The sequence below is a fragment of the Balaenoptera physalus genome, assembly GCF_965194825.1.
Source record: "Balaenoptera physalus genome assembly, chromosome: X".
NCBI classification, from domain to species: Eukaryota; Metazoa; Chordata; class Mammalia; order Artiodactyla; family Balaenopteridae; genus Balaenoptera; species Balaenoptera physalus.
The window spans coordinates 76,303,622-76,330,283 of NC_138903.1; positions in this window are offsets into that span (position 1 = coordinate 76,303,622).

Genomic DNA, 26,662 nt, shown 5'->3' on the forward strand with positions numbered 1-26,662 from the left:
GCTTTGCCCTCTGCACCCCTGCTGCTGCGCTCTCCTCCCTGGCTCCAAAGCTTCCCCCCTCCACCACCTGCAATCTCCACCCACGAAGGGGCTTCCTAGTGTGTGGAAGCCTTTCCTCCTTCACAGCTCCCTCCCACTGGTGCAGGTCCTGTCCCTATTCTTTGTCTCTGTTTTTTCTTTTTTCTTTTGCCCTACCCAGTTACGTGGGTATTTTCTTGCCTTTTGGGAAGTCTGAGGTCTTCTGCCAGCGTTCAGTAGGTGTTCTATAAGAGCAGTTCCACATGTAGATGTATTTCTGATGTATCTGTGGGGAGGAACGTGATCTCCACGTCTTACTCTTCCACCATCTTGAAGCTCCCTCTCCCCTGTATATTGATTTTATATTCTGCAACTTTACTGAGTTTATTAGTTCTAACAGTTTTTATTGAAGTCTTTAGGGTTTTCTATATACAATATCATGTCATCTGCAAATAGCAACAGTCCTCCATTTTTTTTTTTATAGCCACACTGACCTTTCTTCTCTGGTCTTGGCTCTGACATTTAGAATCCTCAATGACATTTTCTATTTCTATAACCTTGTTATGTAAAAATATCCACAACATTTGTGGACCTTGAAAACATTATGGTAAGTGAAATAAGCGAGGTACAGTAGGACAAATATTATATGATTCCACTTATATGAGGTACCTAGTATAGGCAAAATCATACAGAGGGAAAGTAGAATAGAAGAACCCAGGGAACAGGCAAAGGGTGAACTGGGAATTATTGGTTAATGGATACAGAGTTTATATTGAAGATGATAAAATAGTTTTGAGTATAAATGTTATCTATGCTTACATAACATTGTGAATGTATTCAATGCCACTGAATTGTGAGCTTTAAAATGGTTAAAATGATAATCTATTTTACCATAATTTAAAAACATCACATAGGGATGCACAAATCAAATTTCAGACAATGAGACTCCATAGACCAAATAACCCATTTTCTTCAACAATTTAATTGCAAGAAAAAATATTAAAACGTGACATTCAATTAATTGCAATAAACATATTTTTACTTGGATCCTTGTCATGTAAAAAGGATATTATCTTTTAGAGAGATATATATTAAAATGGATGGATAAAATGCTATAAAGTATGGGATTTGTTTCAATATGATAAAGAATGGGAGGAGTCAGTGAAGCAAGAGTCTATGCATTGGGGCTGGATAATGTGTATATGGGACTTGATTGTACTCATCTCTCTACACTTTTATGTGTTTGATTTTTTTATATAATAAAATGTTAAAAAAATGTTTCCTGTAGCTTGGGAACATCTCAACAAATTCTTGTAAGTCACAGACTGGCCTAATTCTACAGGAAATGTGATTGTTCAAAAAATAATAGATGTATGGCAAGCATGGTTTTTTAATTTATTAAAAAAACAGAATTTCATTTTAATTCGGTGAGTGAAGAAATGTGGTCAGTTAAAATGCTTACATCCTCAGAACCCCTTTCACTCATACTTCCTGCTGATCACATTGCTTCTTTATTCTTGGAATGCAGACTTGATGCCCGAAGCACATCATTCATCATGGGATCACGAAGAGAAAAGCCACATACTAAGAATGGGCAGAACACAAAGAGACATAAAGTCTGTATTCCTGATGGCATCACTGATAGTACCAGTGTATTACTTATCTCTCCCTTTCTGTTTAAACCACTGTGGTAGGATTTTCTGTTGTTTTGTTTAACAAAGAACATTCCTAATTTGATACTAAACTCTCAATAATTATTTATTGAGTAAATAAAATTTGTAAACAACTGATTTGTGAACTTTGTAAGAGAAATGAAAAAGAAAACCCTTGTATACTGTTGGTGGGAATGTAAATTTGTGCAGCCACTGTGGAAAACTCTATGGAAGTTCCTCAAAAAATGAAAAATAGAACTACCATATGATCTAGCAGTTCCACTCCTCAGTATCGATCCAAGGAAAATGAGAACACTAGTTTGAAAAGATATACGCACCCCAGCGTTCATAGCAGCATTATTTACAATAGCCAAGATGTGGAAGCAACCTAAATGTCCATCAACAGATGAATGGATGAAGAAGATGTGATATATATATATATATATATATATATATATATATATATATATATATCTTCATCATATATATAATGGAATAGTAGCCATAAAAAAGAATGAAATTCTGCCATTTACATCAACATGGATGGACCTAGAGAGTATTATATTTAGTGAAGTAAGTCAGACAGAGAAAGACAAATACTCTGTTATCACTTATATGTGAAATCTAAAAACGTAAACAAATGAATGTGTATAACACAACAGAAGCAGACTCACAAATATAGAGAAAAAACTAGTGGTTACCAGCAGGGAGAGAGAAGGGGGGAGGGGCAAGATAAGGGTATGGGAGATACAAACTACTATGTATAAAAGAAACAAGGATATATTGTACAGCACAGAGAAATACAGGAATTATTCTTTTTTTTTTCAAGAGGAAAGTTTTTATTTGTTTATGGAAAAATATGGCTCATTGACTAATTACTATATATCCCCTTTACCATTTACATGCAAATCTATAGTTTTTTTATGAAATGTCTGTGATGCAGTCCACCTATGATAAAGCAGACTTTAAAATTATATCTCCTGGTTCTAAATCCAGGTGTCATTCAATGTTCCTTGTCTTGCGTGATATCTGGAGTATTCTGTATTGCTGATTGTATCTCCTTGAAACTCTTCTGTCTTAACTACTAGGATAATATCTTGTGAGTTTTCTCTCCCACGTATCAATGTTGACACTACAAGTATTGGTATGGACCCTTTTCTCTCTACATAGTATCACTGGATCATTGAATTAACTTCTAGGAACTCAATTTCTAACTGAGGGATCCCAAATTTGGATAGTTGAGATCTTTCTTTTGAGTTCTAGAGAGTTCCCTTTAGACATGCAGCCTATTTCCAAAACTGACCTTATCTTCTTTTCTACAAAATCTTCCCCTGCCCCTTGGATTACAACATCACCCATCTATATCATTCTCCCTTCTTCCAGTCATAATGCAGACCATAACATGTCACTCTTCTGCCTAGCATCTTCACTGGCTGCCCATTGCCTTCATGGAAAAAGATACTACAGTCTTCATTGTCCAGGCTTGCCTGATTCCGTAACTTCACCCCACCTCATACTGCAGGTCTGTTCATTACTGTGAATGTATTGTGCTCTGACACACTGCTGCACCATGGTAATAATGTTATTAACAAATACTTATATTAATTAAGGGCTAATTGTGTTTCAAGCACTATGCCAAACCACTTTAAATTCATTACCTTATATAATCACATCAACATTATGTCGTAGGTTCTTTTACTGTCCCTATTTTTGGAAGAGGATACTGAGGTTTGGAGGTTAAATAATGTACCCAGGCTCACAGTTCATAAGAGACAGAGACAGAAATCCTACGGTTAAGCATGATGCTATGTTGCTTCTCATATGCCTCACACAAGCTGTTCCCTGCCTGGATTTTCCTTCTCCCACCTGCTATTTTACCTGGTTGACTACTATTTATCCTACAGGATGTTGCAAGAAGCAGGTATTACTTTGCTGTGACCCCGTTGCTTCTTCTTTTTTTTTTTATCTTTAACATCTTTATTAGGAGTATAATGGTTTTACAATTGTGTATTAGTTTCTGCTGTATAACAAAGTGAATCAGCTACACATATACCTACATCCCCATAACTCCTCCCTCTTGCATCTCCCTCCCACACTCCCTATCCCACCCCTCTAGGTGGTCACAAAGCACCAAGCCAATCTCCCTGTGCTATGCGGCTGCTTCCCACTATATATCTATTTTATATTTGGTAATGTATATATGTCCAGACCACGCTCTCACTTCATCCCAGCTTACCCTTCCCCCTCCCCGTCTCCTCAAGTCCATTCTCTATGACTGCATCTATGTTCCTGTCCTGTCCCTAGGTTCTTCAGAACCATTTTTTTTTTTAGATTCCATATATATGTGTTAGCATATGGTATTTGTTTTTCTCTTTCTGACTAACTTCACACTGTATGACAGTCTCAAGGCCCATCCATCTCACTACAAATAACTCACTATCGTTTCTTTCTATGGCTGAGTAATATTCCATTGAATATATGTGTCACATCTTCTTTATCCATTCATCTGACGATGGGCACTTAGGTTGCTTCCATGTCCTGGCTATTGTAAATAGAGCTGCAATGAATATTGGGGTACATGACATTTTTTGATTTATGGTTTTCTCGGCATATGCCCAGTAGTGGGATTGCTGGGTCGTATGGTAGTTCTATTTTTAGATTTTTGAGGAACCTCCATACTGTTCTCCATAGTGGCTGTATCAATTTACATTCCCACCAACAGAGCAAGGTGGTTCCCTTTTCTCCACACCCTCTCCAGCATTTATTGTTTGAAGATATTTTGATGATGGCCATTCTGACAAGTGGGAGGTTATACCTCATTGTACTTTTGATTTGCATTTCTCTAATGATTAGTGGTGTTGAGCATCCTTTCATGTGTTTGTTGGCAATCTGTATATCTTCTTTGGAGAAATGTCTCTTTAAATCTTCTGCCCATTTTTGGATTGGGCTTGTTTTTTTGACAATGAGCAGCATGAGCTGCTTGTATATTTTGGAGATTAATCCTTTGTCAGTTGCTTCATTTGCAAATATTTTCTCCCATTCTGAGTGTTGCCTTTTCGTCTTGTTCATGGTTTCCTTTCCTGTGCAAAAGCTTTAAGTTTCATTAGGTCACATTTGTTAATTTTTGTTTTTATTTCCAATTATCTGGAGGTGGGTCAAAAATGATCTTGCTGTGATTAATGTCAAAGAATGTTCTTCCTATGATTTCCTCTAAGAGTTTTATAGTGTCTGGCCTTACATTTAGGTTTTTAATCCATTTTGAGTTTATTTTTGTGTATGGTGTTAGGGAGGGTTCTAACTTAATTCTTTTACATGTAGCTGTCCAGTATTCTCAGCAACACTTATTGAAGAGACTGTCTTTTCTCCACTGTACATGCTTGCCTCCTTTATCAAAGATAAGGTGACCATACGTGCGTGGGTTTATCTCTGGGCTTTCTATCCTGTTCGATTGATCTATATTTCTGTTTTTGTGCCATTACCATACTGCCTTGATTACTGTAGCTTTGTAGTATAGCCTGAAGTAAGGGAGCCTGATTCCTCCAGCTCCATTTTTCTTTCTCAAGATAGCTTTAGCTCTTCGGGGTCTTTTGTGTTTCCATATAAATTGTGATTTTTTTTTCTAGTTCTGTGAAAAATGCCAGTGGTAGTTTGATAGGGATTGCATTGAATCTGTAGATTGCTTTGTGTAGTAGAGTCATTTTCACAATGTTGATTCTTCCAATCCAAGAACATGGTATATCTCGCCATCTGTTTGTTTCATCTTTAATTTCTTTCATTAGTGTCTTAATAGTTTCTGCATACAAGTATTTTGTCTCTTTAGGTAGGTTTCTTCCTAGGTATTTTATTCTTTATGTTGCAATGGTAAATGGGAGTGTTTCCTTAATTTCCCATTCAGATTTTTCATCATTAGTGTATAGGAATGCAAGAGATTTCTGTGCATTAATTTTGTATCCTGCTACTTTACCAAATTCATTGATTAGCTCTACTAGTTTTCTGGTAGCATCTTTAGGATTCTCTAGGTATAGTATCATGTCATCTGCAAACAGTGACAGCTTTACTTCTTCCTTTCCATTTTGGATTCCTTTAATTTCTTTTTCTTCTCTGATTGCTGTGGCTAACACTTCCAAAACTATGTTGAATAATAGTATTGAGAGTGGGCAACCTTGTTCTCTTCCGGATCTTAGAGGAAATGGTTTCAGTTTTTCACCATTGAGAATGATGTTGCCTGTAGGTTTGTCATATATGGCCTTTATTATGTTGAGGTAAGTTCCCTCTATGCCTACTTTATGGAGAGATTTTATCATAAATGGGTGTTGAATTTTGTAGAAAGATTTTTCTGCATCTACTGAGATGATCATATGGTTTTTATCCTTCAATTTGTTAATATGTTATATCTCATTGATTGATTGCATATATTGAAGAATCCTTGCATTCCTGGGATAAACCCCACTTGATCATGGTGTATGATCATTTTAATGTGTTGTTGGATTCTGTTTGCTAGTATTTTGTTGAGGATTCTTGCACCTATGTTCATCAGTGATATTGGCCTGTAATTTTCCTTTTTGTGGCATCTTCATCGGGTATTGGTATAATGGTGATGGTGGCCTTGTAGAATGAGTTTGGGAGTGTTCCTCCCTCTGCTATATTTTGGAATAGTTTGGGAACGATAGGTGTTAGCTCTTCTCTAAATGCTTGATAGTATTGTCTGGTGAAGCCATCTGGTCCTGGGATTTGTTGAAAGATTTGTAATCACAGTTTCAATTTCAGTGCTTGTGTTTGGTCTGTTTATATTTTCTGTTTCTTCGTGGTTTAGTCTCGGAAGTCTGTGCTTTTCTAAGAATTTGTCCATTTCTTCAGGTTGTCCATTTTTTTTTGGCATATAGTTGCTTGTAGTAATCTCTCATTATCCTTTGTATTTCTGCAGTGACAGTTGTTTCTTCCCTTTTTTAATTTATAATTCTATTCATTAGAGCTTTCTCCCTGTTTTTCTTGATGAGTTTGGCTAATGGTTTATCAATTTTGTTTCTCTTCTCAAAAAACCAGCTTTTAGTTTTATTTATCTTTGCTATCATTTCCTTCATTTCTTTTTCTTTAATTTCTTATCTGATCTTTATGTTTCCTTTCCTTCTGCTAGCTTTGGGGTTTTTTTTCCTTCTTCCTCTGAATGCTTTAGGTGTAAGGTTAGGTTGTTTATTTGAGTTGTTTCTTGTTTCTTGAAGTAGGGTTGTATTGTTATTATATTCCCTCTTAGAACTGCTTTTGCTGCATCCCATAGGTTTTGGGTCGTCGTGTCTCCATTGTCATTTGTTTCTAGGTATTTTTTGATTTTCTGTTTGAGTTATTCAGTGAACTCTTGGTCATTTAGTAATGTATTGTTTAACCTCCATGTGTTTGTATTTTTTACCGATTTTTTCCTGTAATTGATATCTAGTCTCATAGTGTTGTGGTTGGAAAAAATATTTGACACAACTTCAATTTTCTTAAATTTACCAAGGCCTGATTTGTGACCCAAGAAATAATCTATCCTGGAGAATGTTCCATGAGCACTTGAGAAGAAAGTGTAATCTGCTCTTTTGGATGGAATGTCCTATAAATATCAATTAATTCCATTCTTGTTTAATATATCATTTAAAGCTTGTGTTTCCTTATTTATTTTTATTTTGGGTGATCTGTCCATTGGTGAAAGTGGGGTGTAAAGTCCCCTAATATTATTGCGTTACTGTCGATTTCCCCTTTTGTGGATGTTCGGATTTGCCGTACACATTGAGTTTCTTCTCTGTTGTGTGCATAAATATTTACAATTGTTATATCTTCTTCTTAGATTGATCCCTTGATTTTTATGTAGTGTCCATCTTTGTCTCTTGTTATAATCTTTATTTAAGGTCTATTTTGTCTGATATGAGAATTGCTACCCCAGCTTTCTTTTGATTTCCATTTGCATGGAATAACTTTCTCCATCCCCTCATTTTCATTCTATATGTGTCCATAGGTCTGAGGTGGGTCTCTTTTAGGCACCCTATGTATGGGTCTTGTTTTTGCAACCATTCAGCCAGTCTCTGTCTTTTGCTTGTAGCATTTAATCCATTTACATTTAAGGTTGTTATAGATTTGTAGGTTCTTATTACTGTTTTCTTAATTGTTTTGGGTTTGTTACTATACGTCTTTTCCTTCTCTTGTGTTTCCTGCCTATAGAAGTTCCTTTAGCATTTGTTGTAAACCTGGTTTGGTGTGCTGAATTGTCTTAGATTTTGCTTATCTGTAAATGTCTTAATATCTCTGTCAAATCTGAATGTGAGCTTTGCTGGGTAGATTAATCTTGGTTGTAGCTTTTTCCCTTTCATCACTTTGAATATGTCCTGCCACCCCCTTCTGGCTTACAGAGTTTCTGCTTAAAGATCAGCTGTTAACCGTAAGGGGATTCCCTTGTATGTTAATTGTTCCTTTTCCCTTTCTGCTTTTAATATTTTCTTTTTGTATATTATTTTTGTTAATTTGATTAATATGTTTCTTGGCGTGTTTCTACTTGGATTTATCCTGTATGGGACTCTCTGTGCTTCCTGTATTTGATTGCCTATCTCCTTACCCATATTAGGGAAGTTTTCAATTATAATCACTTCAAATATTTTCTCAGTCCCATTTTTTTCTCTCTTCTTCTGAACCCCTATAATTCGAATGTTGGTGTGTTTAATGTTGTTCCAGAAGTCTCTGAGATTGTCCTCAATTCTTTTCAATCTTTTTTCTTTATTCTGCTCTGCTGTAGTTATTTTCACTATTTTATCTTCCACGTCACTTATCCGTCATTCTGTCGCAGTTATGCTGCTATTGATTCCTTGTAGAAAATTTTTAATTTCATTTATTATGCTGTTCATCATTGTTTGTTTACTCTTTAGTTCCTCTAGGTCCTTGTTAAACGTTTCTTGTATTTTCTCCATTCCATTTCTAAGATTTGGATCATCTTTATACTATCATTGCTCTGAATTCTTTTTTAGGTAAACTGCCTACTTCCTCTTCATTTGTTTGGTCTGTTGGCTGTTTACTTTGCTCCTTCACCTGCTTTGCATTTCTCTGTCTTCTCATTTTGCTTAACTTACTGTGTTTGGGGTCCCCCTTTTGCAGGCTGCAGGTTCTTAGTTCCCATTGGTTTTCGTGTCTGCTCCCAGTGTTTACGTTTCTTTCAGTGGGTTGTGTTTGTTTCCTGGTTGAAGTGACTGGTGTCTGTGTTTTGGTCAATGAGGCTGGATCTTTTCTTTCTGGTGGGCAGTACCATGTCCAGTTTTGTGTGTTTTGGTGTCTGTGAACTTATTGTGATTTTAGGCAGCCTCTCTGCTAATGGGTGGGTTTGTGTTCCTATCTTGCTAGTTGTTTGTCATAAGGTGTCAAGCACTGTAGCTTGCTGGTCATTGAGTGCAGCTGGTTCTTAGTGTTGAGATGGAGATCTCTGGGAGAGCTCTTGCTATTTGATATTACATGGAGCCAGGAGGTTTCTGGTGTTCCAATGTTTTGAACTCGGCTCTCCTGCTCAGAGGCTCAGGTCAGAGCACCCAGACCCTCTCAGCCACACAGCTCAGAAGAAAAGGGAGGGAAAAAAAAGAAAAATAATAGTAAATAAATAAGTAAATAAAATAAAGTTATTGAAATAGAAAAAATATTAAAAATAAAAAGTAAAGAATTCATTAAAAAAAAAGGAGAGAAAGAAGGAAGAGAGCAACCAAACCAAAAAACAAATCCTCCAATGATAACAAGTGCTAAAAACTATACTAAAAAAGAAAAACCAAAAAAAAAAATCCAGACAGACAGAACCCTAAGACAAATGGCAGAAACAAAGGTATACTGACAAAATCACACAAAGAATTATACACATACACACTCACAAAAAGAGAAAAAGGAAAAAAAATTATATATATATACAAAAAAAATTTAAAATGGCAGAGAGCAACCAAATCAATAAACAAATCTACCAATGATAATAAGATCTAAATACTAAACTAAGATAAACATAAAACCAGAAACAAATTAGAAAGGAAACCCCAAGTCTACAGTTGCTCCCAAAGTCCACCACCTCAATTTTTGGATGATTCATTGTCTGTTCAGGTATTCAACAGATGCAGGGTACATCAAGTTGACTGTGGAGATTTAATCCACTTCTCCTGAGGCTGCTGGGAGAAATTTCCCTTTCTCTTCTTTTTTCACACAGCTCCTGGGTTTCAGCTTTGGATTTGGCCCCACCTCTGCATGTATGTCACCTGAGAGCATCTGTTCCCCACCCAGACAGGACAGGGTTAAAGGGGCGGCTGACGGGGGGTTCTGGCTCACTCAGACCAGGGAGAAGTAAGGGTACAGAATGTGGGGTGAGCCCGTGGCAGCAGAGGCCAGCATGACAGTGCAACAGCCTGAGGCACACCCTGTGTTCTCCCAGGGAAGTTGTCCCTGGATCATGGGACACTAGCAGTGGTGGGCTGCACAGGTTCCTGGGAGGGGAAGTGTGGATAGTGACCTGTGCTTACACACAGGCTTCTTGGCGGCTGTAGCAGCAGCCTTAGTGTTTCATGCCTGTCTCTGGGGTCCGTGCTGATAGCTGCTGCTCTTGCCCGTCTCTGGAGCTCGTTTAGGCGGTGCTCTGAATCCCTTCTCCTTGCACACCCCAAAACAATGGTCTCTTGACTCTTAGGCATGTCCAGACTTTTTCTCAGACTCCCTCCCAGCTAGCTGTGGTGCACTAGCCCCCTTCAGGCTGTGTTCATGCAGCCAACCCCAGTCTTCTCCTGGGATCTGAACTCCAAAGCCTGAGCTGCAGCTCCCATCCCGCACCTGCCCTGATAGGTGAGCAGACAAACCTCTCAGGCTGGTGAGTGCTGGTCAGCACCAATCCTCTGTGTGGGAATGTCTCCGCTTTGCCCTCTGCACCCCTGTTGCTGTGTTCTCCTCCGTGGCTCCGAAGCTCCCCCCACCTCCCACCCCCCATCTCTTCCAATGAAGGGGCTTCCTAGTCTTTGGAAACTTTTCCTCCTTCACAGCTCCCTCTCCAAGGTGCAGGTCCCATCCCTATTGTTTTGTCTCTTTTTTTCATTTTTTCTTTTGCCCTACCCAGGTACTGGGGAGTTTTTTTGGGCAGTCTCAGGTCTTCTGCCAGCATTCAGTAAGTGTTCTGTAGGAGTTGTTCCACATGTAGATGTAGTTTTGATGTATTTGTGGGGCGGAAGGTGATCTCCACGTCTTACTCTTCTGCCACCTTGAAGGCACCCCCACAGCCATTATTCTTTAATAACTTTAAATGGGGTTCAATCTGTAAAATTTGAATCACAATGTTGTACACTAGAAAGTAATATAGTATTTTAAACCAAGTATACTTCAATTAAAAAGTAAAATTCAAAAAATAGAAGAAGAATCAGAACATGGGATTAAATCTGAATGTTGTCAGTGATTTTACTGTGATCTTGGCTATATCACATTACCACTCAGCACCTCAGTTACAGCCCTGTGAAATGCAGGGAGACCGTACTCCTAACTTACGAAAAAACAGTTTCAAGTGGTAAAATCAAGGAATGTATGCTTTTAAAATCTGCTCAAGGAAACAAAATACATGGAGTCAACTGGGCTTAACACATTGCCATTTGGCAACCACTGGACAAGAAAATGAAGTATGTATATGTATATGTAACTGAAAAGTAGCATGTGAAACGTGAAAATTTGTCAATAAAATTATTTTAGATGTTTTGATGGAATTAAATGTTTACCAAAATACTGGGATAAAAATCATTCCATTTGAAGGAAATCTTCTCCCTTATAGATGTCATAAATGTGAGTTTTCATGTATTAGAATTGCTTAACAAAGCTTATATGTCCTATTTCTAACTATATATAGTTATAGATATATATGTAATATATACAGTTATTGTTATTCTCTGTCAACTGAATGAGACAGATAAGTAAATATCCCAGTATCTTAGAATTTCATGTGTCCTACATCTGGTTTCTCATCCATCTATGTCTTATATCTTACTAATTATATGCTGTCAAATAACCTTACTTAGAACGGTATACAGACAATTTAGTTTTTTCAAGAATGATATTTTATTTTAATATTTTATTCTATTTCGTATAAGTTTTAAATACATAAAAGGTGTAGTCATATAGTTTCAACTATAATGTATTGCCCAGACACATCAATTACAATTGCTAATCGTTTGGAAGAGTGAGGAATTAGGAGAAATAGTAAGTATACAAAATTATTGATGATGTGCCAGTAAATCTTGTTTTTAATGCTGATTTCTGTAAGAATACTTTAAAATAATTTTTATTCTGAGTATATGAATACATTTGAACAACTGCACTAAAAGTATCAAGGTTCTGTATTATAGTTAAGAGCCTCTTTCCCTTTCTTTCCAGAAGATTTAATTCTTTACACCACAATTATTCATTACACTTAAGTTATTAACATACAACAGTATGAAATGATGCAAATAGTATGGACTTTGCAGTTAGATAGTCATGAGTTTGAATCTTATCTATGCTATTGACTAGCTGTGTAATTTTGGGCAAAAAATTAACCTCTGAGCCTCAGTTTCTCAGAATAATAATAATAGCTACTTTGTAGATTTGAATATGAGATTAGTTTGAATATGAGATAATATTGTTTAAATTACTGGAGAATAATAAATTTAAAAATAAATTTAAAATAATAAATTAGTTTGAATATGAGATGATATTTTGAATTATGAGATAATATTGTTTGAATATGAGATAATATTGTTTAAATTACTGGAGAATAATAAATTTAAAAATAAATTTAAAATAATAAATTAAAAAAATAAATTTGTGATTTATTATATTTAAGAAAAATATTGAACATAGGTCTTTTCAAAGCTGTACAACAAAGAAACAAAGATATTTTTAATATTAAGCTTCTGTCCCTCCAATAAACAGTGCGTATATATCAGATCTCCTTTCCACTTCTGTATTTCAGTACTATTTAAGACTAAAAAACATGAAAGCTAATTATACATGTAAAGAGCTATGCCAGTGGGATACAGATCACTAGTTTACCTGTGGGATGTAACTCATCTCCATGGAGCAATTTTTTGGGGGGGCTCATTTATTTAGGAGAAATCCATCTTTAGTATTGAAATTTCTTTGATATATTCTTGCCTATTCAATGAGAAACTTGTACAGATTGTTTAATAGACACATAATGCTATGTGTGATCAGGGTGATGACAGCTTCTGAGAAAATATTTGCTTTATAGAAGATCAAAATTTTCAAAACCTTATATGAATAGAGGGGAAAAGATCCCAGAGAGGGAAGCAGTATATTCAGTCTGTGTAATAGCATATTAATATTCAAGAACAGTACAAGGTCATATTTGCATATTATAATTGTAGTGAGTTGCAGATGAGGATGATTAAGCATATTAATGTTTTACTCAGTGTCTCAAAGCTTTTATTTGATATTTTAAAAATATTTATCTATTAAATATGTACCAAGTACCCACTGTGTGCATAGAATTTTATTAGGTAAGTTAATATAGTGCTAATTGAATAAGCAGTATAGAATGTTATTAGGCTAGTTGAGCTTCAACAGAGAATAAACACTTATCCAGCATTTTCAATGGTATGTATAAAAAATAGTATCCAAACGTCTCTTGTGGGGTAGTAATTATAATTTACATATTTGATCACTTAAGGGAAATCAGTTTATTTTCAGAAGTAGATCACATTATAGGAAACTAGCAAATAAGTCAGCCTCATCTTTCAATCTGAAATGTCAAAGCAATGTGCCTCAGCAGCCATGTGTGACTAGCCCAGGAGGAGATTGGTTGGCCCCCACGGTGACAAAGCCTAAGCCACTAGCCTGTGGACTCTTACCATAATTCTGAGTTCTACCATAGCAGTCTTGACAATGCCTGATTTCTAAGGGCCAGGTAGCCAGTAAACTAACACTAGATATCAGGTCTTAGAATTGCCAGTCCTGTTATCCATTGACTGCTGTAAATAAAGAAGAGGCTCTTTTCTAGGAAATCAATATTTTAAAAAATGATATAGTTGCTGAGTAAATTCTGGTTAAATTATCAAATAAGATAAATAATATAGTGCTGCTTTTAAGGGTAAGGTATTATACAAAAACAGTGTGATACGAAAATCACTTCTCTTGCAGGAAATGGTGGTGTCAGAATTTTTTTACAGGAAATCTGACAATTTGGTTAGAAAGGGAAGGCTAAAATATTTGTCCTGGAGCCAATTTTGCATTAAAAAAATCCTCCACTTTAACTTAGTATGCTTACTGGGACAGCTGATTGAAGGTTAAGGCCTCCTAATACCATTCTTTTGTATTGTCCCTGCCTTGAAGAATATGCACAGGAAGCTATATAATGTTGACCTTGTTCTCTTGAGTTCTGCCAATCATCACCTGAATTTCAACAGATTAATTAAATTTTCAGATCCTTGATTGCTTTATCTGTAAACTGTGCATAATAGTAAATATCTTGCAGGTTTGTAATAAAGCTTAAACAATATTGCACATGTAGAGATTTTAGTACAGTGCCTAGACATAGTGTATGGCCATTAGAATTTCTATTCATGGTAAGTTTGTTCCCCTAATAGTTCTCACAATGAGCTTATATAGCTGATTGTCCCTCCCTGGAAGATCAAATAGAGACCAATACTTCCTAATATCATGTGTGCCAAACCCTGATGATAATGACAATTATTTTTTCTTCCTAGTTTTAAAGCATGGAGTAAATTGGCTTATTAAATATATCTTGGAAAAATCATAAAACGAACTTGACCTTTGTTATAGCTGAGTCCATTTTTTTAGCTTTATAAGTAATTATCAGGAATGCTGAGACCTAGGCATGAGTATTTTTCAAAAGGCCTATAGATGGCTCTGATATGAAACCTAGCTTAAAAATACTGAACCCATGTACACGTATGTGCATGCATGTGCAACATACACATATTTGCATGGTGTATTAACAGATTGATATTATTATGTGTTTGTAAGTAGTGTTTGTACATACCATTTCTGTACACACATATCGTCAAAGATTGTATTTTTTATAAATTTCTTTTTTCAATTATTTATTTATTCATCTATTCATTTATTTTTATTGAAGTATAGTTGATTTACAATGTTGTGCCAATCTCTGCTGTAGAGCAAAGTGACTCAGTAACACACATATATACCTTCTTTTTTTAATATTGTTTTCTATTATGCATTATCCCCGGAGATAGGATATGGTTCTCTGTTCTATACAGTAGGACCTTGTTGTTTATACATTCTAAATGTAATAGTTTGCATTTACCAACCCCAAACTCCCAGTCCATCCCTCTCTCTTCCCTCCTTCCCTTTGACAACAAGTCTGATCTCTATGTCTGTGAGTCTATTTCTGTTTTATAGATATGCTCATTTGTGCCATATTTTAGATTCTGCATCTGGTATGTGATATCATATTGTATTGTGTTTCTCTTTCTGACTTACTTCACTCAGTATGATAATCTCTAGTTGCATCCATGTTGCCACCAATGGCATTATTTCATTCTTTTTATGGCTGAGTAGTATCCATTGCAGATATGTACCACATCTTCTTTATCCATTCCTCTGTCAATGGACATTTAGGTTGTTTCCATGTTTTGGCTATTGTGAATACTATTGCTATGAACATAGGGGTGCATGTATCTTTTTTCAAAGGTCAATCTTTTATTTTTTTAACTTTTTATTTTATATTAGAGTACAGTTGATTCACAATGTTGTGTTCGTTTCAGGTGTACAGCAAAGTGATTCAGTTATACATATACATGTATCTATTCTTTTTCAAATTCTTTTACTATTTAGGTTGTTACATAATATTGAGCAGAGTTCTCTATGCTATACGGTAGATCCTTGTTGGTTATCCATTTTAAGCATGTATCTTTTTGAATGATAGTTTTGTCCCAGTATATGACCAGGAGTGGGATTGCTGGATATGTGGTAATTGTATTTTTAGTTTTCTGAGGAACCTCCATACTGTTTTCCCTAGTGGCTGCACCCACTTCCCTTCCCACGAACAGTGTAGGAGTGTTCCTTTTCTCCACACCCTCTCTAACATTTGTTATTTGTAGACTTTTTATTGATGGCCATTCTGACCTCTATTAATTAGTGATGTTGAGCATATTTTCATGTGCCTACAGGCCATCTGTATATGTTCTTTGGAGAAATGTTTATTAAGGCCTTCTGCCAATTTTTTGATTGGGTTGTATGTTTTTTTGTTGTTGAGTTGTATGTGTTTTTTGTATATTTTGGAGATTAAGTCCTTGTTGGTCTCATCATTTGCAAATATTTTCTCCCATTCTGTAGGTAATCTTTTCATTTTTTTTAATGGTTTCCATTGCTGTGCAAAAGCTTGTAAGTTTCATTAGGTCCCATTTGCTCATTTTTGTTTTATTTCTATTGCCTTGGGAGACTAACCTAAGAAAACATTGATATGACTTATGTCAGAGAATGTTTTGCCTATGCCCTCTTCTAGGAGTTTTATGGTGTACTGTATTATTGTTTAAGTCTTTTAGCCATTTTGAGTTTATTTTCATGCATGGTATGACGCTGTGATCTAACTTCATTGATTTACATGCAGTTGTCCAACTTTCCCAGCACCACTAGCTGAAGAGACTGTCTTTTCCCCATTTTATATTCTTGCCTCCTTTGTCAAAGATTAACTGACCATAGATGTGTGGATTTAATTCTGGGCTCTCTATTCTCTTCCACTGATCCATATGTCTGTTTTTGTACCAATACCACTCTGTTTTGATTCTTGTAGCTTTGTAGTATTGTCTGAAGTCTGGGAAAGTTTTGCCTCCTGCTTTGTTTTTTTTCCTCAGAATTGCTTTGGCAATCCTGGGTCTTTTAGGGTTCCATGTAATTTTTTGGTTTATTTGTTCTAGCTCTGTGAAAAACATCATGGGTAATTTGATAGGGATCACATTAAATCTGTAGATTGCTTTGGGTAGCATTGCCATTTTAACAATATTAATTCTTCCAATCCAAGAGCATGGGGTATCTTTCCATTTCTTTGAATCCTCTCTAATTTCCTTTATTAATGTTTTATATTTCTCAGTGTCTAAGTCTTTTACATCCTTGGTCAGGTTTATTCCTAGGTTTTTTTGGGGGTTTTTTGTTTGTTTGTTTTTTTGCTGCAATTTAAAGAGGTGTATTTTTGTTTTGTTTTGTTTTTTTATTTTGTTTTTGTTTTTGTTTTTAACACTCCCTGTCTGATATTTCATTCTTAATGTAAAGAAATGCAACAGAATTTTTTTTCTTTCTTTTTGTTTTTTTTTTTTTGCAACTGATTTCTGATGTTAATCTTGTATCCTGCTACTTCGCTGAATTCATTTATTAGATCTAGTAGTTGTTGTGTAGAGTCCTTAGGTTTTTCTATATATAGTATCAAGTCATCTGCATAAAGTGACAATTTTACCTCTTCCTTTCCAGTTTGGATACATTTTATTTCTTTTTCTTGTCTGATTGCTATGGCTAGGACTTCCAAAACTATGTTGAACAGAAGTGGTGAGAGTGGACATCCTCGTCTTGTTCCAGATTTTAGCAGGAAGGCTTTCAGATTTTCACTGTTGAGTATTATATTCGCTGTGGGTTTGTCATAAATGGGTTTTATTATGTTGAGATATGTTCCCTGTATACCCACTTTGGTAAGAGTTTTTATCATGAACGGATGTTGAATTTTGTCAAATGCTTTTTCTGCATCTATTGAGAGGATCATGTGGTTTTTGACTTTTCTTTTGTTAATGTGGTTTATTACATTGATCGATCTGTGAACGTTGAACCATCCTTGTGAACTTGAGATTAATCCCACTTGGTCATGGTGTATGATCTTTTTTATGTGTCATTAGATTCAGTTTGCTAATATTTTGTTGAAATTTTTTACATCTATATTCATCAATGATATTGGCCTGTAGTTTTCTTTTTTTGTGTTATCTTTGTCTGATTTGGGTATCAGGGTGATGGTGGCTTAATAGAATCTCTTTGGGAGAGTTCCCTCCTTTTTAATCTTTTGGAAGATTTTGAGAAGAATCGGTATAAGTTCTTCTTTGTATGCTTGGTAGAATTCGCCTGTGAAACCATCTGGCCCTGGATTTTTGTTTGTAGGGAGTTTGTTTTTTTTTTTTTTACAGATTCTATTTCATTTCTAGTGATCAGTCTGTTCAAATTATCTATTTCTTCTTGATTCAGTTTTGGTGTGCTGTATGTTTCTAGAAAGTTTTCCATTTCTTCTAGATTGTCAAATGTGTTGGCATATAATTGTTCATAGTATTCTCTTATGTTTTTTTTTTGTATTTCTTTGGTATCAGTTGAGACTTCTTCTTTTTATTTCTTATTTGTTTATTTGGGTTATCTCTCTTTTCTTCTTGGTGAGTCTGGCCAGAGGTTTGTCAATTTTGTTTACTCAAAGAACCAGCTCTTGGTTTTATTGATTTTTCATATTGTTTTTTTAAATCCCTATTTTATTTATTTCCTCCCTGATCTTCATTATTTCCTTCCTTCTGCTGACTTTAGGTTTTGTTTGTTCTTTTTTTTTATAATTCTTTTATGTGGTAGGTTATGTTGTTTATTTGAGATTTTTCTTGTTTTTTGAGGAAGGCCTGTATTACTATGAACTTCTCTCTAAGAACTGCTTTTACTACATCTCATAGATTTTGTATGGCTGTGTTTTCATTGTCATTTTTTCAAGGTATTTTTTAACTTCCTTTTTGATTTCCTTGTTGATCCATTGGTTTTTTAGTAGCATGTTGTTTAGTCTCCATGTAATCGTTTTTCTTTTTTTTTTTTTTCTCATTTCTTTTCCTGTGGTTGATTTCTAGTTTCATGCTGTTGTGTTCAGAGGATGCTTGAAATAATTTCTCTACTCTTAAATTTGTTGAGGTTAGTTTTGTGTCCTAGTATGTGGTCAATCCAAGAAAATGTTCCATGTTCACTTGAAAAGGATGTGTATTCTGGATTTTTTTTTATATAATGCCCTGAAAAATATCAATTAAGTCTAATTGTTCTATTGTATAATTTAGGATCACTGTTGCCTTATTGATTTTCTGTCTAGATCTGTCCACTGATGTGAGTGGGGTGTTAAAGTCTCCTACTATTATTGTATTCCCATCAATTTATCTCTTCATGTCCGTTAGTATTTGTTTTATGTATTTGAGTGCTCCTATGTTAGGTGCATATATGTTGACAAGTGTAAAATTCTCTTCTTGCATTGATCCTTTTATTATTATATAGTGTCCTTCTTTATCTTTCTTTATAGCCTTTGCTTTAAAATCTATTTTGTCTGATATGAGTATTTCAACTCCTGCTTTCTTTTCATTTCCGTTTGCATGAAATATCTTTTTCCATCCCCTCACTTTAAATCTATGTGTGTCCTTTGCCCTAAGGTGGATCTCTTGTAGGCAGCATATTGTAGACTCTTTTTTTTTTTATCCAGTCTCCCACTCTATGTCTTTTGATTGGAGCATTCAGTCCATTGACATTTAATGTAATTATTGATATATATGTGTTTATTGCCATATTAAACCTTGTTTTCCAGTTGATTCTTTGTTTCTTCTCTGTTTCTTTTTTTTTTCTTTTTTCTTTCCTTTTTGTGTTTTGAGGATTTCCTTTTATTTTATGCTTGTGTTCTCTTCTTTTTGATTTTTGTGAATCTATTGTATGTTTTTGATTTGTGGTTGTCCTGTTTTTCAATTATGTTAACCCCTTCCTATATCTACTTGCCTTAGACTGATAGTCATATAGGTTCAAACGCATTCTAAAAAAAAGAAAAATGTGCACTTCCTTACTCTCTTTCTCCACATTTTATGATTTTTATGTCCTTTTTTACATCTTCATGTTCATCCTTTTGCTGTTCCTTGTATTTATCTCCACTTTCACAAATAGGTTTTTTTTCCCTCTTTTTCATCTCTATACTGGTTAATATAAGTGATTCACTTTCCAATTATGATTTCCTCCTTCCTATATCTTCATGCTTCTTTTCTATTTAGAGAAGATCTTTCAGTATTTCCTTTAGGATAGGTTTATTATTGCTGTATTCTTTTGGTTTTTGCTTGTCTGAGAAATTCTTTATTTCACCTCCTATTCTAAATGATAATCTTGCTGGGTAGAGTATTCTAGACTGCAGATTTTTTCCTTTCAAGACTTTGAATATATTTTGCCACTCCCTTCTGGCCTGCATTGTTTCTGTAGAGAAATCAGCCAATAGCCTTATGGCGGTTGCCTTGCAATTAACTCTGTTTTTCTCTTGCTGCCTTTAAAATTCTCTCTTTATCTTTAACTTTTGCCATTTTTATTATAATATGTCTTGGTGTAGGTCTGTTTGGGTTCATCTTGTTTGAGACCCTCTGTGTTTCCTGTATCTGTATATCTGTTTCCTTCTTTAGGTTAGGGAAGTTTTCAGCCACAATATCTTCAAATGCATTTCAATCCTCTTTTCTCTTTCTTCACCTTCAGGAATCTCTATTATACATAGATTGTGATGCTTTATATTATCCCATAGGTTTCTTATATTGCTTTGTTTTTTTTTTCAATTTGGCTTCCTGTCTGCTGTTTTGATTGGGTAATTTCCATTTTTCTGTTTTCCAAATTACTTATTCTTTCTTCTGCATTATTCATTTTGTTATTCATTGCCTTTAGCTTAGCTTTCATCTTGACAAATAAATTTTCTAATTTTTCTTGGCTCTTCCTTATAGTTTCTATTTCCTTTTTATATTAATCTGCACTTCTGTCAATAGGCTTTCCTAATTCCTTCAGTATTTTCATTACCTCCTTTTTGAACTCAGGGTCTATTAGAGTGAAGAGGTCTGTTTCATTGTTTGTTTCTTCAGGGGAATTCTCTTGGTCTTTAAACTGGGAGAGGTTCCTCTGCTTCTTTATTTTGCTTATATTTCCCTTACTCTGTGAATTTAGGAGAAACAATCATCTACCGTAATCTTGGTGGTCTATTTGTATGCAGGAATGTCCTTGAGTAACTTGTGTGGGTTTAATGGTTTTTGGCATGAGGGCTGTTTTGGTTTTGGATGCTTGCCGTCTCTTTCCTCAGCATGTACTGGCTGTTATCCCCTTGATAGGGGGTGTTCAGATGCATAGCCCACACACACTCCCAGGGAGGCAGGGACAGTGGTTGGCTCCCAGTCTCAGGACCCTCAGTAACAGCAGCAGTCTGTACCCTCTTCTGGAGTCCGAGATGGCAGTGGCAGTTCACACCCGCCCGGGGAGTTTGTGTATATGGTACCTTCCTGCCTAAGAGCACACACTGAGAAAGAAGCTCCCATGGCAGGCCCACACCTCTCCTTGCATGTTGCTCAACAATGGCACCCTGCCTCTCTGGCGGGCCCAGGCCTCCTTCTGTACTCCCTTGGTTTTGGTGCACTGCACCTACCCTCCTCAAGCTGTCTCCATGCAGCAAACCTCAGTCCTCTCTCCAATGTCTGACCTACAAAGCCCAAGCCTCAGCATGCAGCCACTGTCCACCCTAGTGGATGAGAGTCTCAGGTTGGGGAGTGCTGGGTGACACTGACCATCTACACAGGCCTCTCTCCATTTTGCCCTCTGTAAACCAGTTGCTGTGCTCTCCTCTGAGGCTTTGAAGCTCCCCCTCTGTCCTGGCTGATATCCCTGCCAGTGAGGGGACTTCCCAGTGTGCAGAAACCTGTCCTTTTTCATAACTCCCTCCCAGGAGTGCAAGTCCCATCCAGATTCATCTCTCTTTTCCTTTTCTTTTTGTTTTGCCCTTCCCACTTATGTGGAGGCTTTCTTGCCATTTTGGAAGTCTGAGGTCTTCTGTCAGTGTTCAGTAGATGTTCTGTGAGAATTGTTCCACATGTAGATGTATTCTTGATATATTTGTGGGAGAAGGTGAGCTCCACTCCTGCTCCTCTACCATCTTGATCCGATCCTCTTCTATAAATTTTTTATACATGGTACCAGCACCGCATTTTAATCAGAGCAACAATGTGCCTTCTTAAATAGAATAATATTCCTATTTGGATAGACCATTTAATTTTGTAGCCAGATGGAACTTAAGTGGCATGAAGCACCTTAAAGGGTACTGGGAAAGGTAAATTGATATTACCTACATTTGATAAATTATCAAAGTAAGAGTATATTTTGCTCCTGCTTGCTCCAACTGAAATCTCATTTTGTCAGTAACCACAAAAAATTAACCAAAACAAAATCAGAGCTAATTTTTTGTTGCAATTATATATAGCTTTTATATATAGCTTGGAGATTTTTACACATTTATATTTCTGATGCTATAAGCCATATGTACTCATTGCAGGAAACCTAAAATATGAACAAAAGTATAACGATGGGGAAATTACCTGTAATTTTATCACTCACAGATAACTTTTCTAAAAATTTTGCTGGGTTAGACATTTGAGCCTTTTTACTACACTTATATATATAATTTACAGAATTGAGTTTATCCATTTGTTTCCCGTTTCCTTTTCTGATTTTGCACAATGCCTAATTTTTATATGGCACCAAATAATCTTCAAAATATGATTTTTTAAATAACTGCATGATATTTTATAATGTGGCTATACCATAATATATTTAATAATTTTCCTGATATTGAATATATAAGTTGTTTTAAAGGTTGCTCATGGGAAATAATATGACCATAAATCCTTTACACATAACTCTTTGCATCCACCTCTGATATTTTCTTAGGATAAATTTCTGGAAGTAAAATTACTTGGTCCAAAAAAAGAAAATTACTTTGTCCAAGTTTATGTAATTCTTAAGTATCTTCACAAATACAGCCAAATAGTTTTTCAACAAGGAAAGACTTTAGCTAATTTCAATCAAGTTGTTTATTTTAAAAAACAATTTTAACAAGTTAATACTTCAAAATAATATAGCAAAGCTTTAAATTTTAATATTTCTTGCTCATCTGATATATATGGATATTTTCTTTTCAATTATTTTTCAGTGCTTAAACTTAGGAAGTCCTTTACCACCGGAAGATTAATTAGTCACCTGCAGTTTAATTTGATACATTTTACTCCTTAGGACACCTGAAATTAATTTTGCTCTATAGTAAGATGTTGAAAGTAAAATTATTTATTTTGAAAATAGACGCAGCTGATAGATTTCACATTTTCAAGTGTTAGTGCAGACATTATTATTGCACTGGGAAAGGAGGCTGACTGCCTAGCAACAATCCAGCTCTATTTTATTCTGAGAAGCAGAGCTTATGTATCTCATTCCAGTTTACTTACAGGGTAATTATATCAAGAAACCTCTATGCAGGCATTTGAGAATTTAATAGGCCCTAGACCCACTTTTTGTTAGAGAGCCCATCTCTCACAGAGTATTAAACAACTATCCCATGCTGTTTTAAATATTATTTATATCTGTAAAACATTTGAGATGATTTTATTATTAACTTTTGAATTTTGATACAGGAAACTAATTTAACTTACAGTTGACTACAATTGCTACATATATGAATTCTTTTAAAGTGAGAAATTGTAACCAATAAATTATTTTCAAGTATAATACAATATTTACAAATAGACTTCATTTTATAGAATTTTATTTTCACAGCAGAATTTAGCAGAAAGTGCAGAGTTCCCATATGCACTCTCTTCACACACAGACACAGCCTCCCCCACCATCAACATCCCACACCTGAGTGGTACCTTTGTTACAATCAATGAAAAACATTGACACCTTATTATCACACAAAGCCCATAGTTTGTATTAGGGTTCATTCTTGGTGTTGTACTAATTTTTAGACTTTTTAACTAAAATTTAATGAATTTTATATTTTAAACATTTAATTAAATATTTCTTACTTTTAATTAATAAATCTGATGGGGGCCTCCAACATATATTTGGTAACTTTCATGTATTTTCACAAGTCCTTGAAAACACTCATTTTTTAAATTAATTTTTATTGGAGTATAGTTGCTTTACAATGCTGTGTTAGTTTCTGCTGTCCAGCAAAGTGAATCAGTTATACATATACATATATCCACTCTTTTTTAGATTCCCTTCCCATTTAGTTCACCACAGAGTACTGAGTAGAGTTCCCTGTGCTAGATAGTAGGTTCTCATTAGTTTTCTATTTTATATATAGTAGTGTATATATGTCAATCCCAATATCCCAATTTTTCCCACCCCCACTTCCTGCCTTGGTAACCATAAGATTGTTTTCTACATCTGTGACTCTATGTCTGCTTTGCAAATAAGTTCACCTTTACCATTTTTCTAAATTCCACATATAAGCAATATTATACAATATTTGTCTTTCTCTTTCTGACTTACTTCACCCTGTATGACAATCTCTAGGTCCATCCATGTCACTGCAAATGGCATTTTTCCTTCTTTTTTATGGCTGAGTAATATTCCATTGTATATATGTGCTACATCTTCTTTATCCATTCATCTGTCAATGGACATTTAGGTTTCTTCTATGTCCTGGCTATTGCAAATAGTGCTGCAGTGAAAATTGGGGTGCATGTACCTTTTTGAATTATGTTTTTTCCAGACATATGCCCAGGAGTGGGATTCCTGGGTCAATGGTAGTTCTATTTTTAGTTTTTTAAGGAACCTCTATACTGTTCTCCATAGTGGTTGTACCAATTTACATTCCCACCAACAGTGTAAGAGAGTTGCCTTTTCTCCACAGCCTCTCCAGCATTTATTGTTTGTAGATTTTTGATGATGGCCATTCTGACTCATTTGAGGTGATACCTCATTGTAGTTTTGATTTGCATTTCTCTACTAATTAGCGATGTTGTGCATCTTTTCATGTGTTTTTTGTCTATCTGTATGTCTTCTTTGGATAAATGTCTACTTAGGTCTTCTGCCCATTATATGATTGGGTTGTTTGTTTTTTTGATATTTACCTGTGTGAGCTATTTGTATATTTTGGAGATTAATCCCTTATCAGTTGCTTCATTTGAAAATATTTTCTCCTAATCTGAAGGTTGTCTTTTCGTTTTGTTTATGGTTTCCTTTGCTGTGCAAAAGCTTTTAAGTTTAATTAGGTCCTATATGTTCATTGTTGCTTTTATTTTCATTACTTTAGGTGGTGGATCAAAAAAGATCTTGCTGTGATTTAGAATAGTGGGGGACTTTAACACGCCACTTACACCAATGGACAGATCATCCAGACAGAAAATTAATAAGGAAACACAAGCTTTAAAGGACACATTAGACCAAATAGACTTAGTTGATATTTATAGGACATTCCTTTTGAAAGCAGCAAAATACACTTTCTTTTCAAGTACACACAGAACATTCTCAGGATAGATCACATCTTGGATCACAAATGAAGTCTTAGTAAATTTTTAAAAATTGAAATCATATTAAGCATCTTTTCTGACCACAATGATATGAAATTAGAAATCAATTACAGAGGAAAAAAAACATATAAACACAAACGCATGGAAGCTAAGCAATATGTTATTAAATAACCAATGGGTCAATGAAGAAATCAAATAGGAAATCAATAAAATACCTAGAAACAAATGACAATGAAAACACGTTGATCCAAAACCCATGAGACACAGCAAAAGCAGTTCTATGAGGGAAGTTTAGAGCAATACAATCTTACCTCAGGAAACAAGAAAAATCTCAAATAAACAACCTATCCTTACACCTAAAGCAACTAGAGAAAGAATAACAAAGCCTAAAATTAGTAGAAGGAAAGAAATCATAAAGATCAGAGTAGAAATAAATGAAATAGAGATTAAGAAAACAATAGGAAAAATCAATGACACAAAAAGCTTGTGCTTTGAGAACATAAAACTGATAAATCTTTAGCCAGACTCATCAAGAAAAAAAGGGAGAGAGCTCAAATCAATAAAATTAAAAATGAAAAAGAAGTTACAACTGACACCGGAGAAATACAAAGGATTATAAGACACTGCTACAAGCAACTATATGCCAATAAAATGGACAATCTAGAAGAAATGGACAAATTCCTAGAAAGGTACAACCTTCCCAGAATGAACCAGGAAGAAATAGAAAATATGAACAGACCAATCACAAGTACAGAAATTGAAAGTGTGATTAAAATACTCCCAATAAGCAAAAGTCTAGGACCAGATGGCTTCACAGGCAAATTCTACCAAACATTTAGAGAAGAGTAAACACCTACCCTTCGGAAACTCTTCCAAACAACTGCAGAGGGAGGAACACTCCCAAGCTCATTCTAAGAGACCACCATCATCCTGCTACCAAAACCAGACAAAGATATCACAAAAAAAGAAAAGTATAGGCCAATATTACTAATGAACATAGATACAAAAATCCTCAATGAAATACTAGTAAACCAAATCCAACAACACATTAAAAGGATCATGTACACTGATGAAGTGGGATTTATCCCATAGATGCAAGTATTCTTTAATATATGCAAATAAATCAACGTGATACACCACATTAACAAATTGATGAATAAAAACCATATGAACAAACACTCATTTAAGTGTTAGTGTGTTCCAGGTCCTGCTTTTAGGTTTTACATATATTAATTTACTTAACCTTCACAACTTAATGAGGTAGGTACTATTATTACTTTCATTTTACAGGTGAGAAAATTGAGATATAAGTAGTACACCCAAGGTTATAAAACTAGTAAATGGAAAAGCTGTGATTCAAATTGAGACAGTTTAGATAAAAAAATAAATTCATGCTCTTCTTCCTTTGGTTGTGCTTCTCTAAGCATTCTGGCTCTGGTACCTGCTCATAACAGGATCTTTTGCTGAGCCTCCTCAAACTTGAGCATTTGGCAATGTAAACATAGGTTTGGTAATAACTTTATTATCTCCATTTTAAAAGCATTTTTTGAACTTTTCAACAAAGTAACTTTTTATATTCACACACACACACGTTTGTCAACAGACATGTACTTACATATAGCTGAAAACAAAATAACATTCTGCAGCAGCTAGTTTAGGAATGTTCAACAAATATACTTTCAGGTTATAATGGCATCTGAACTTCCTTAA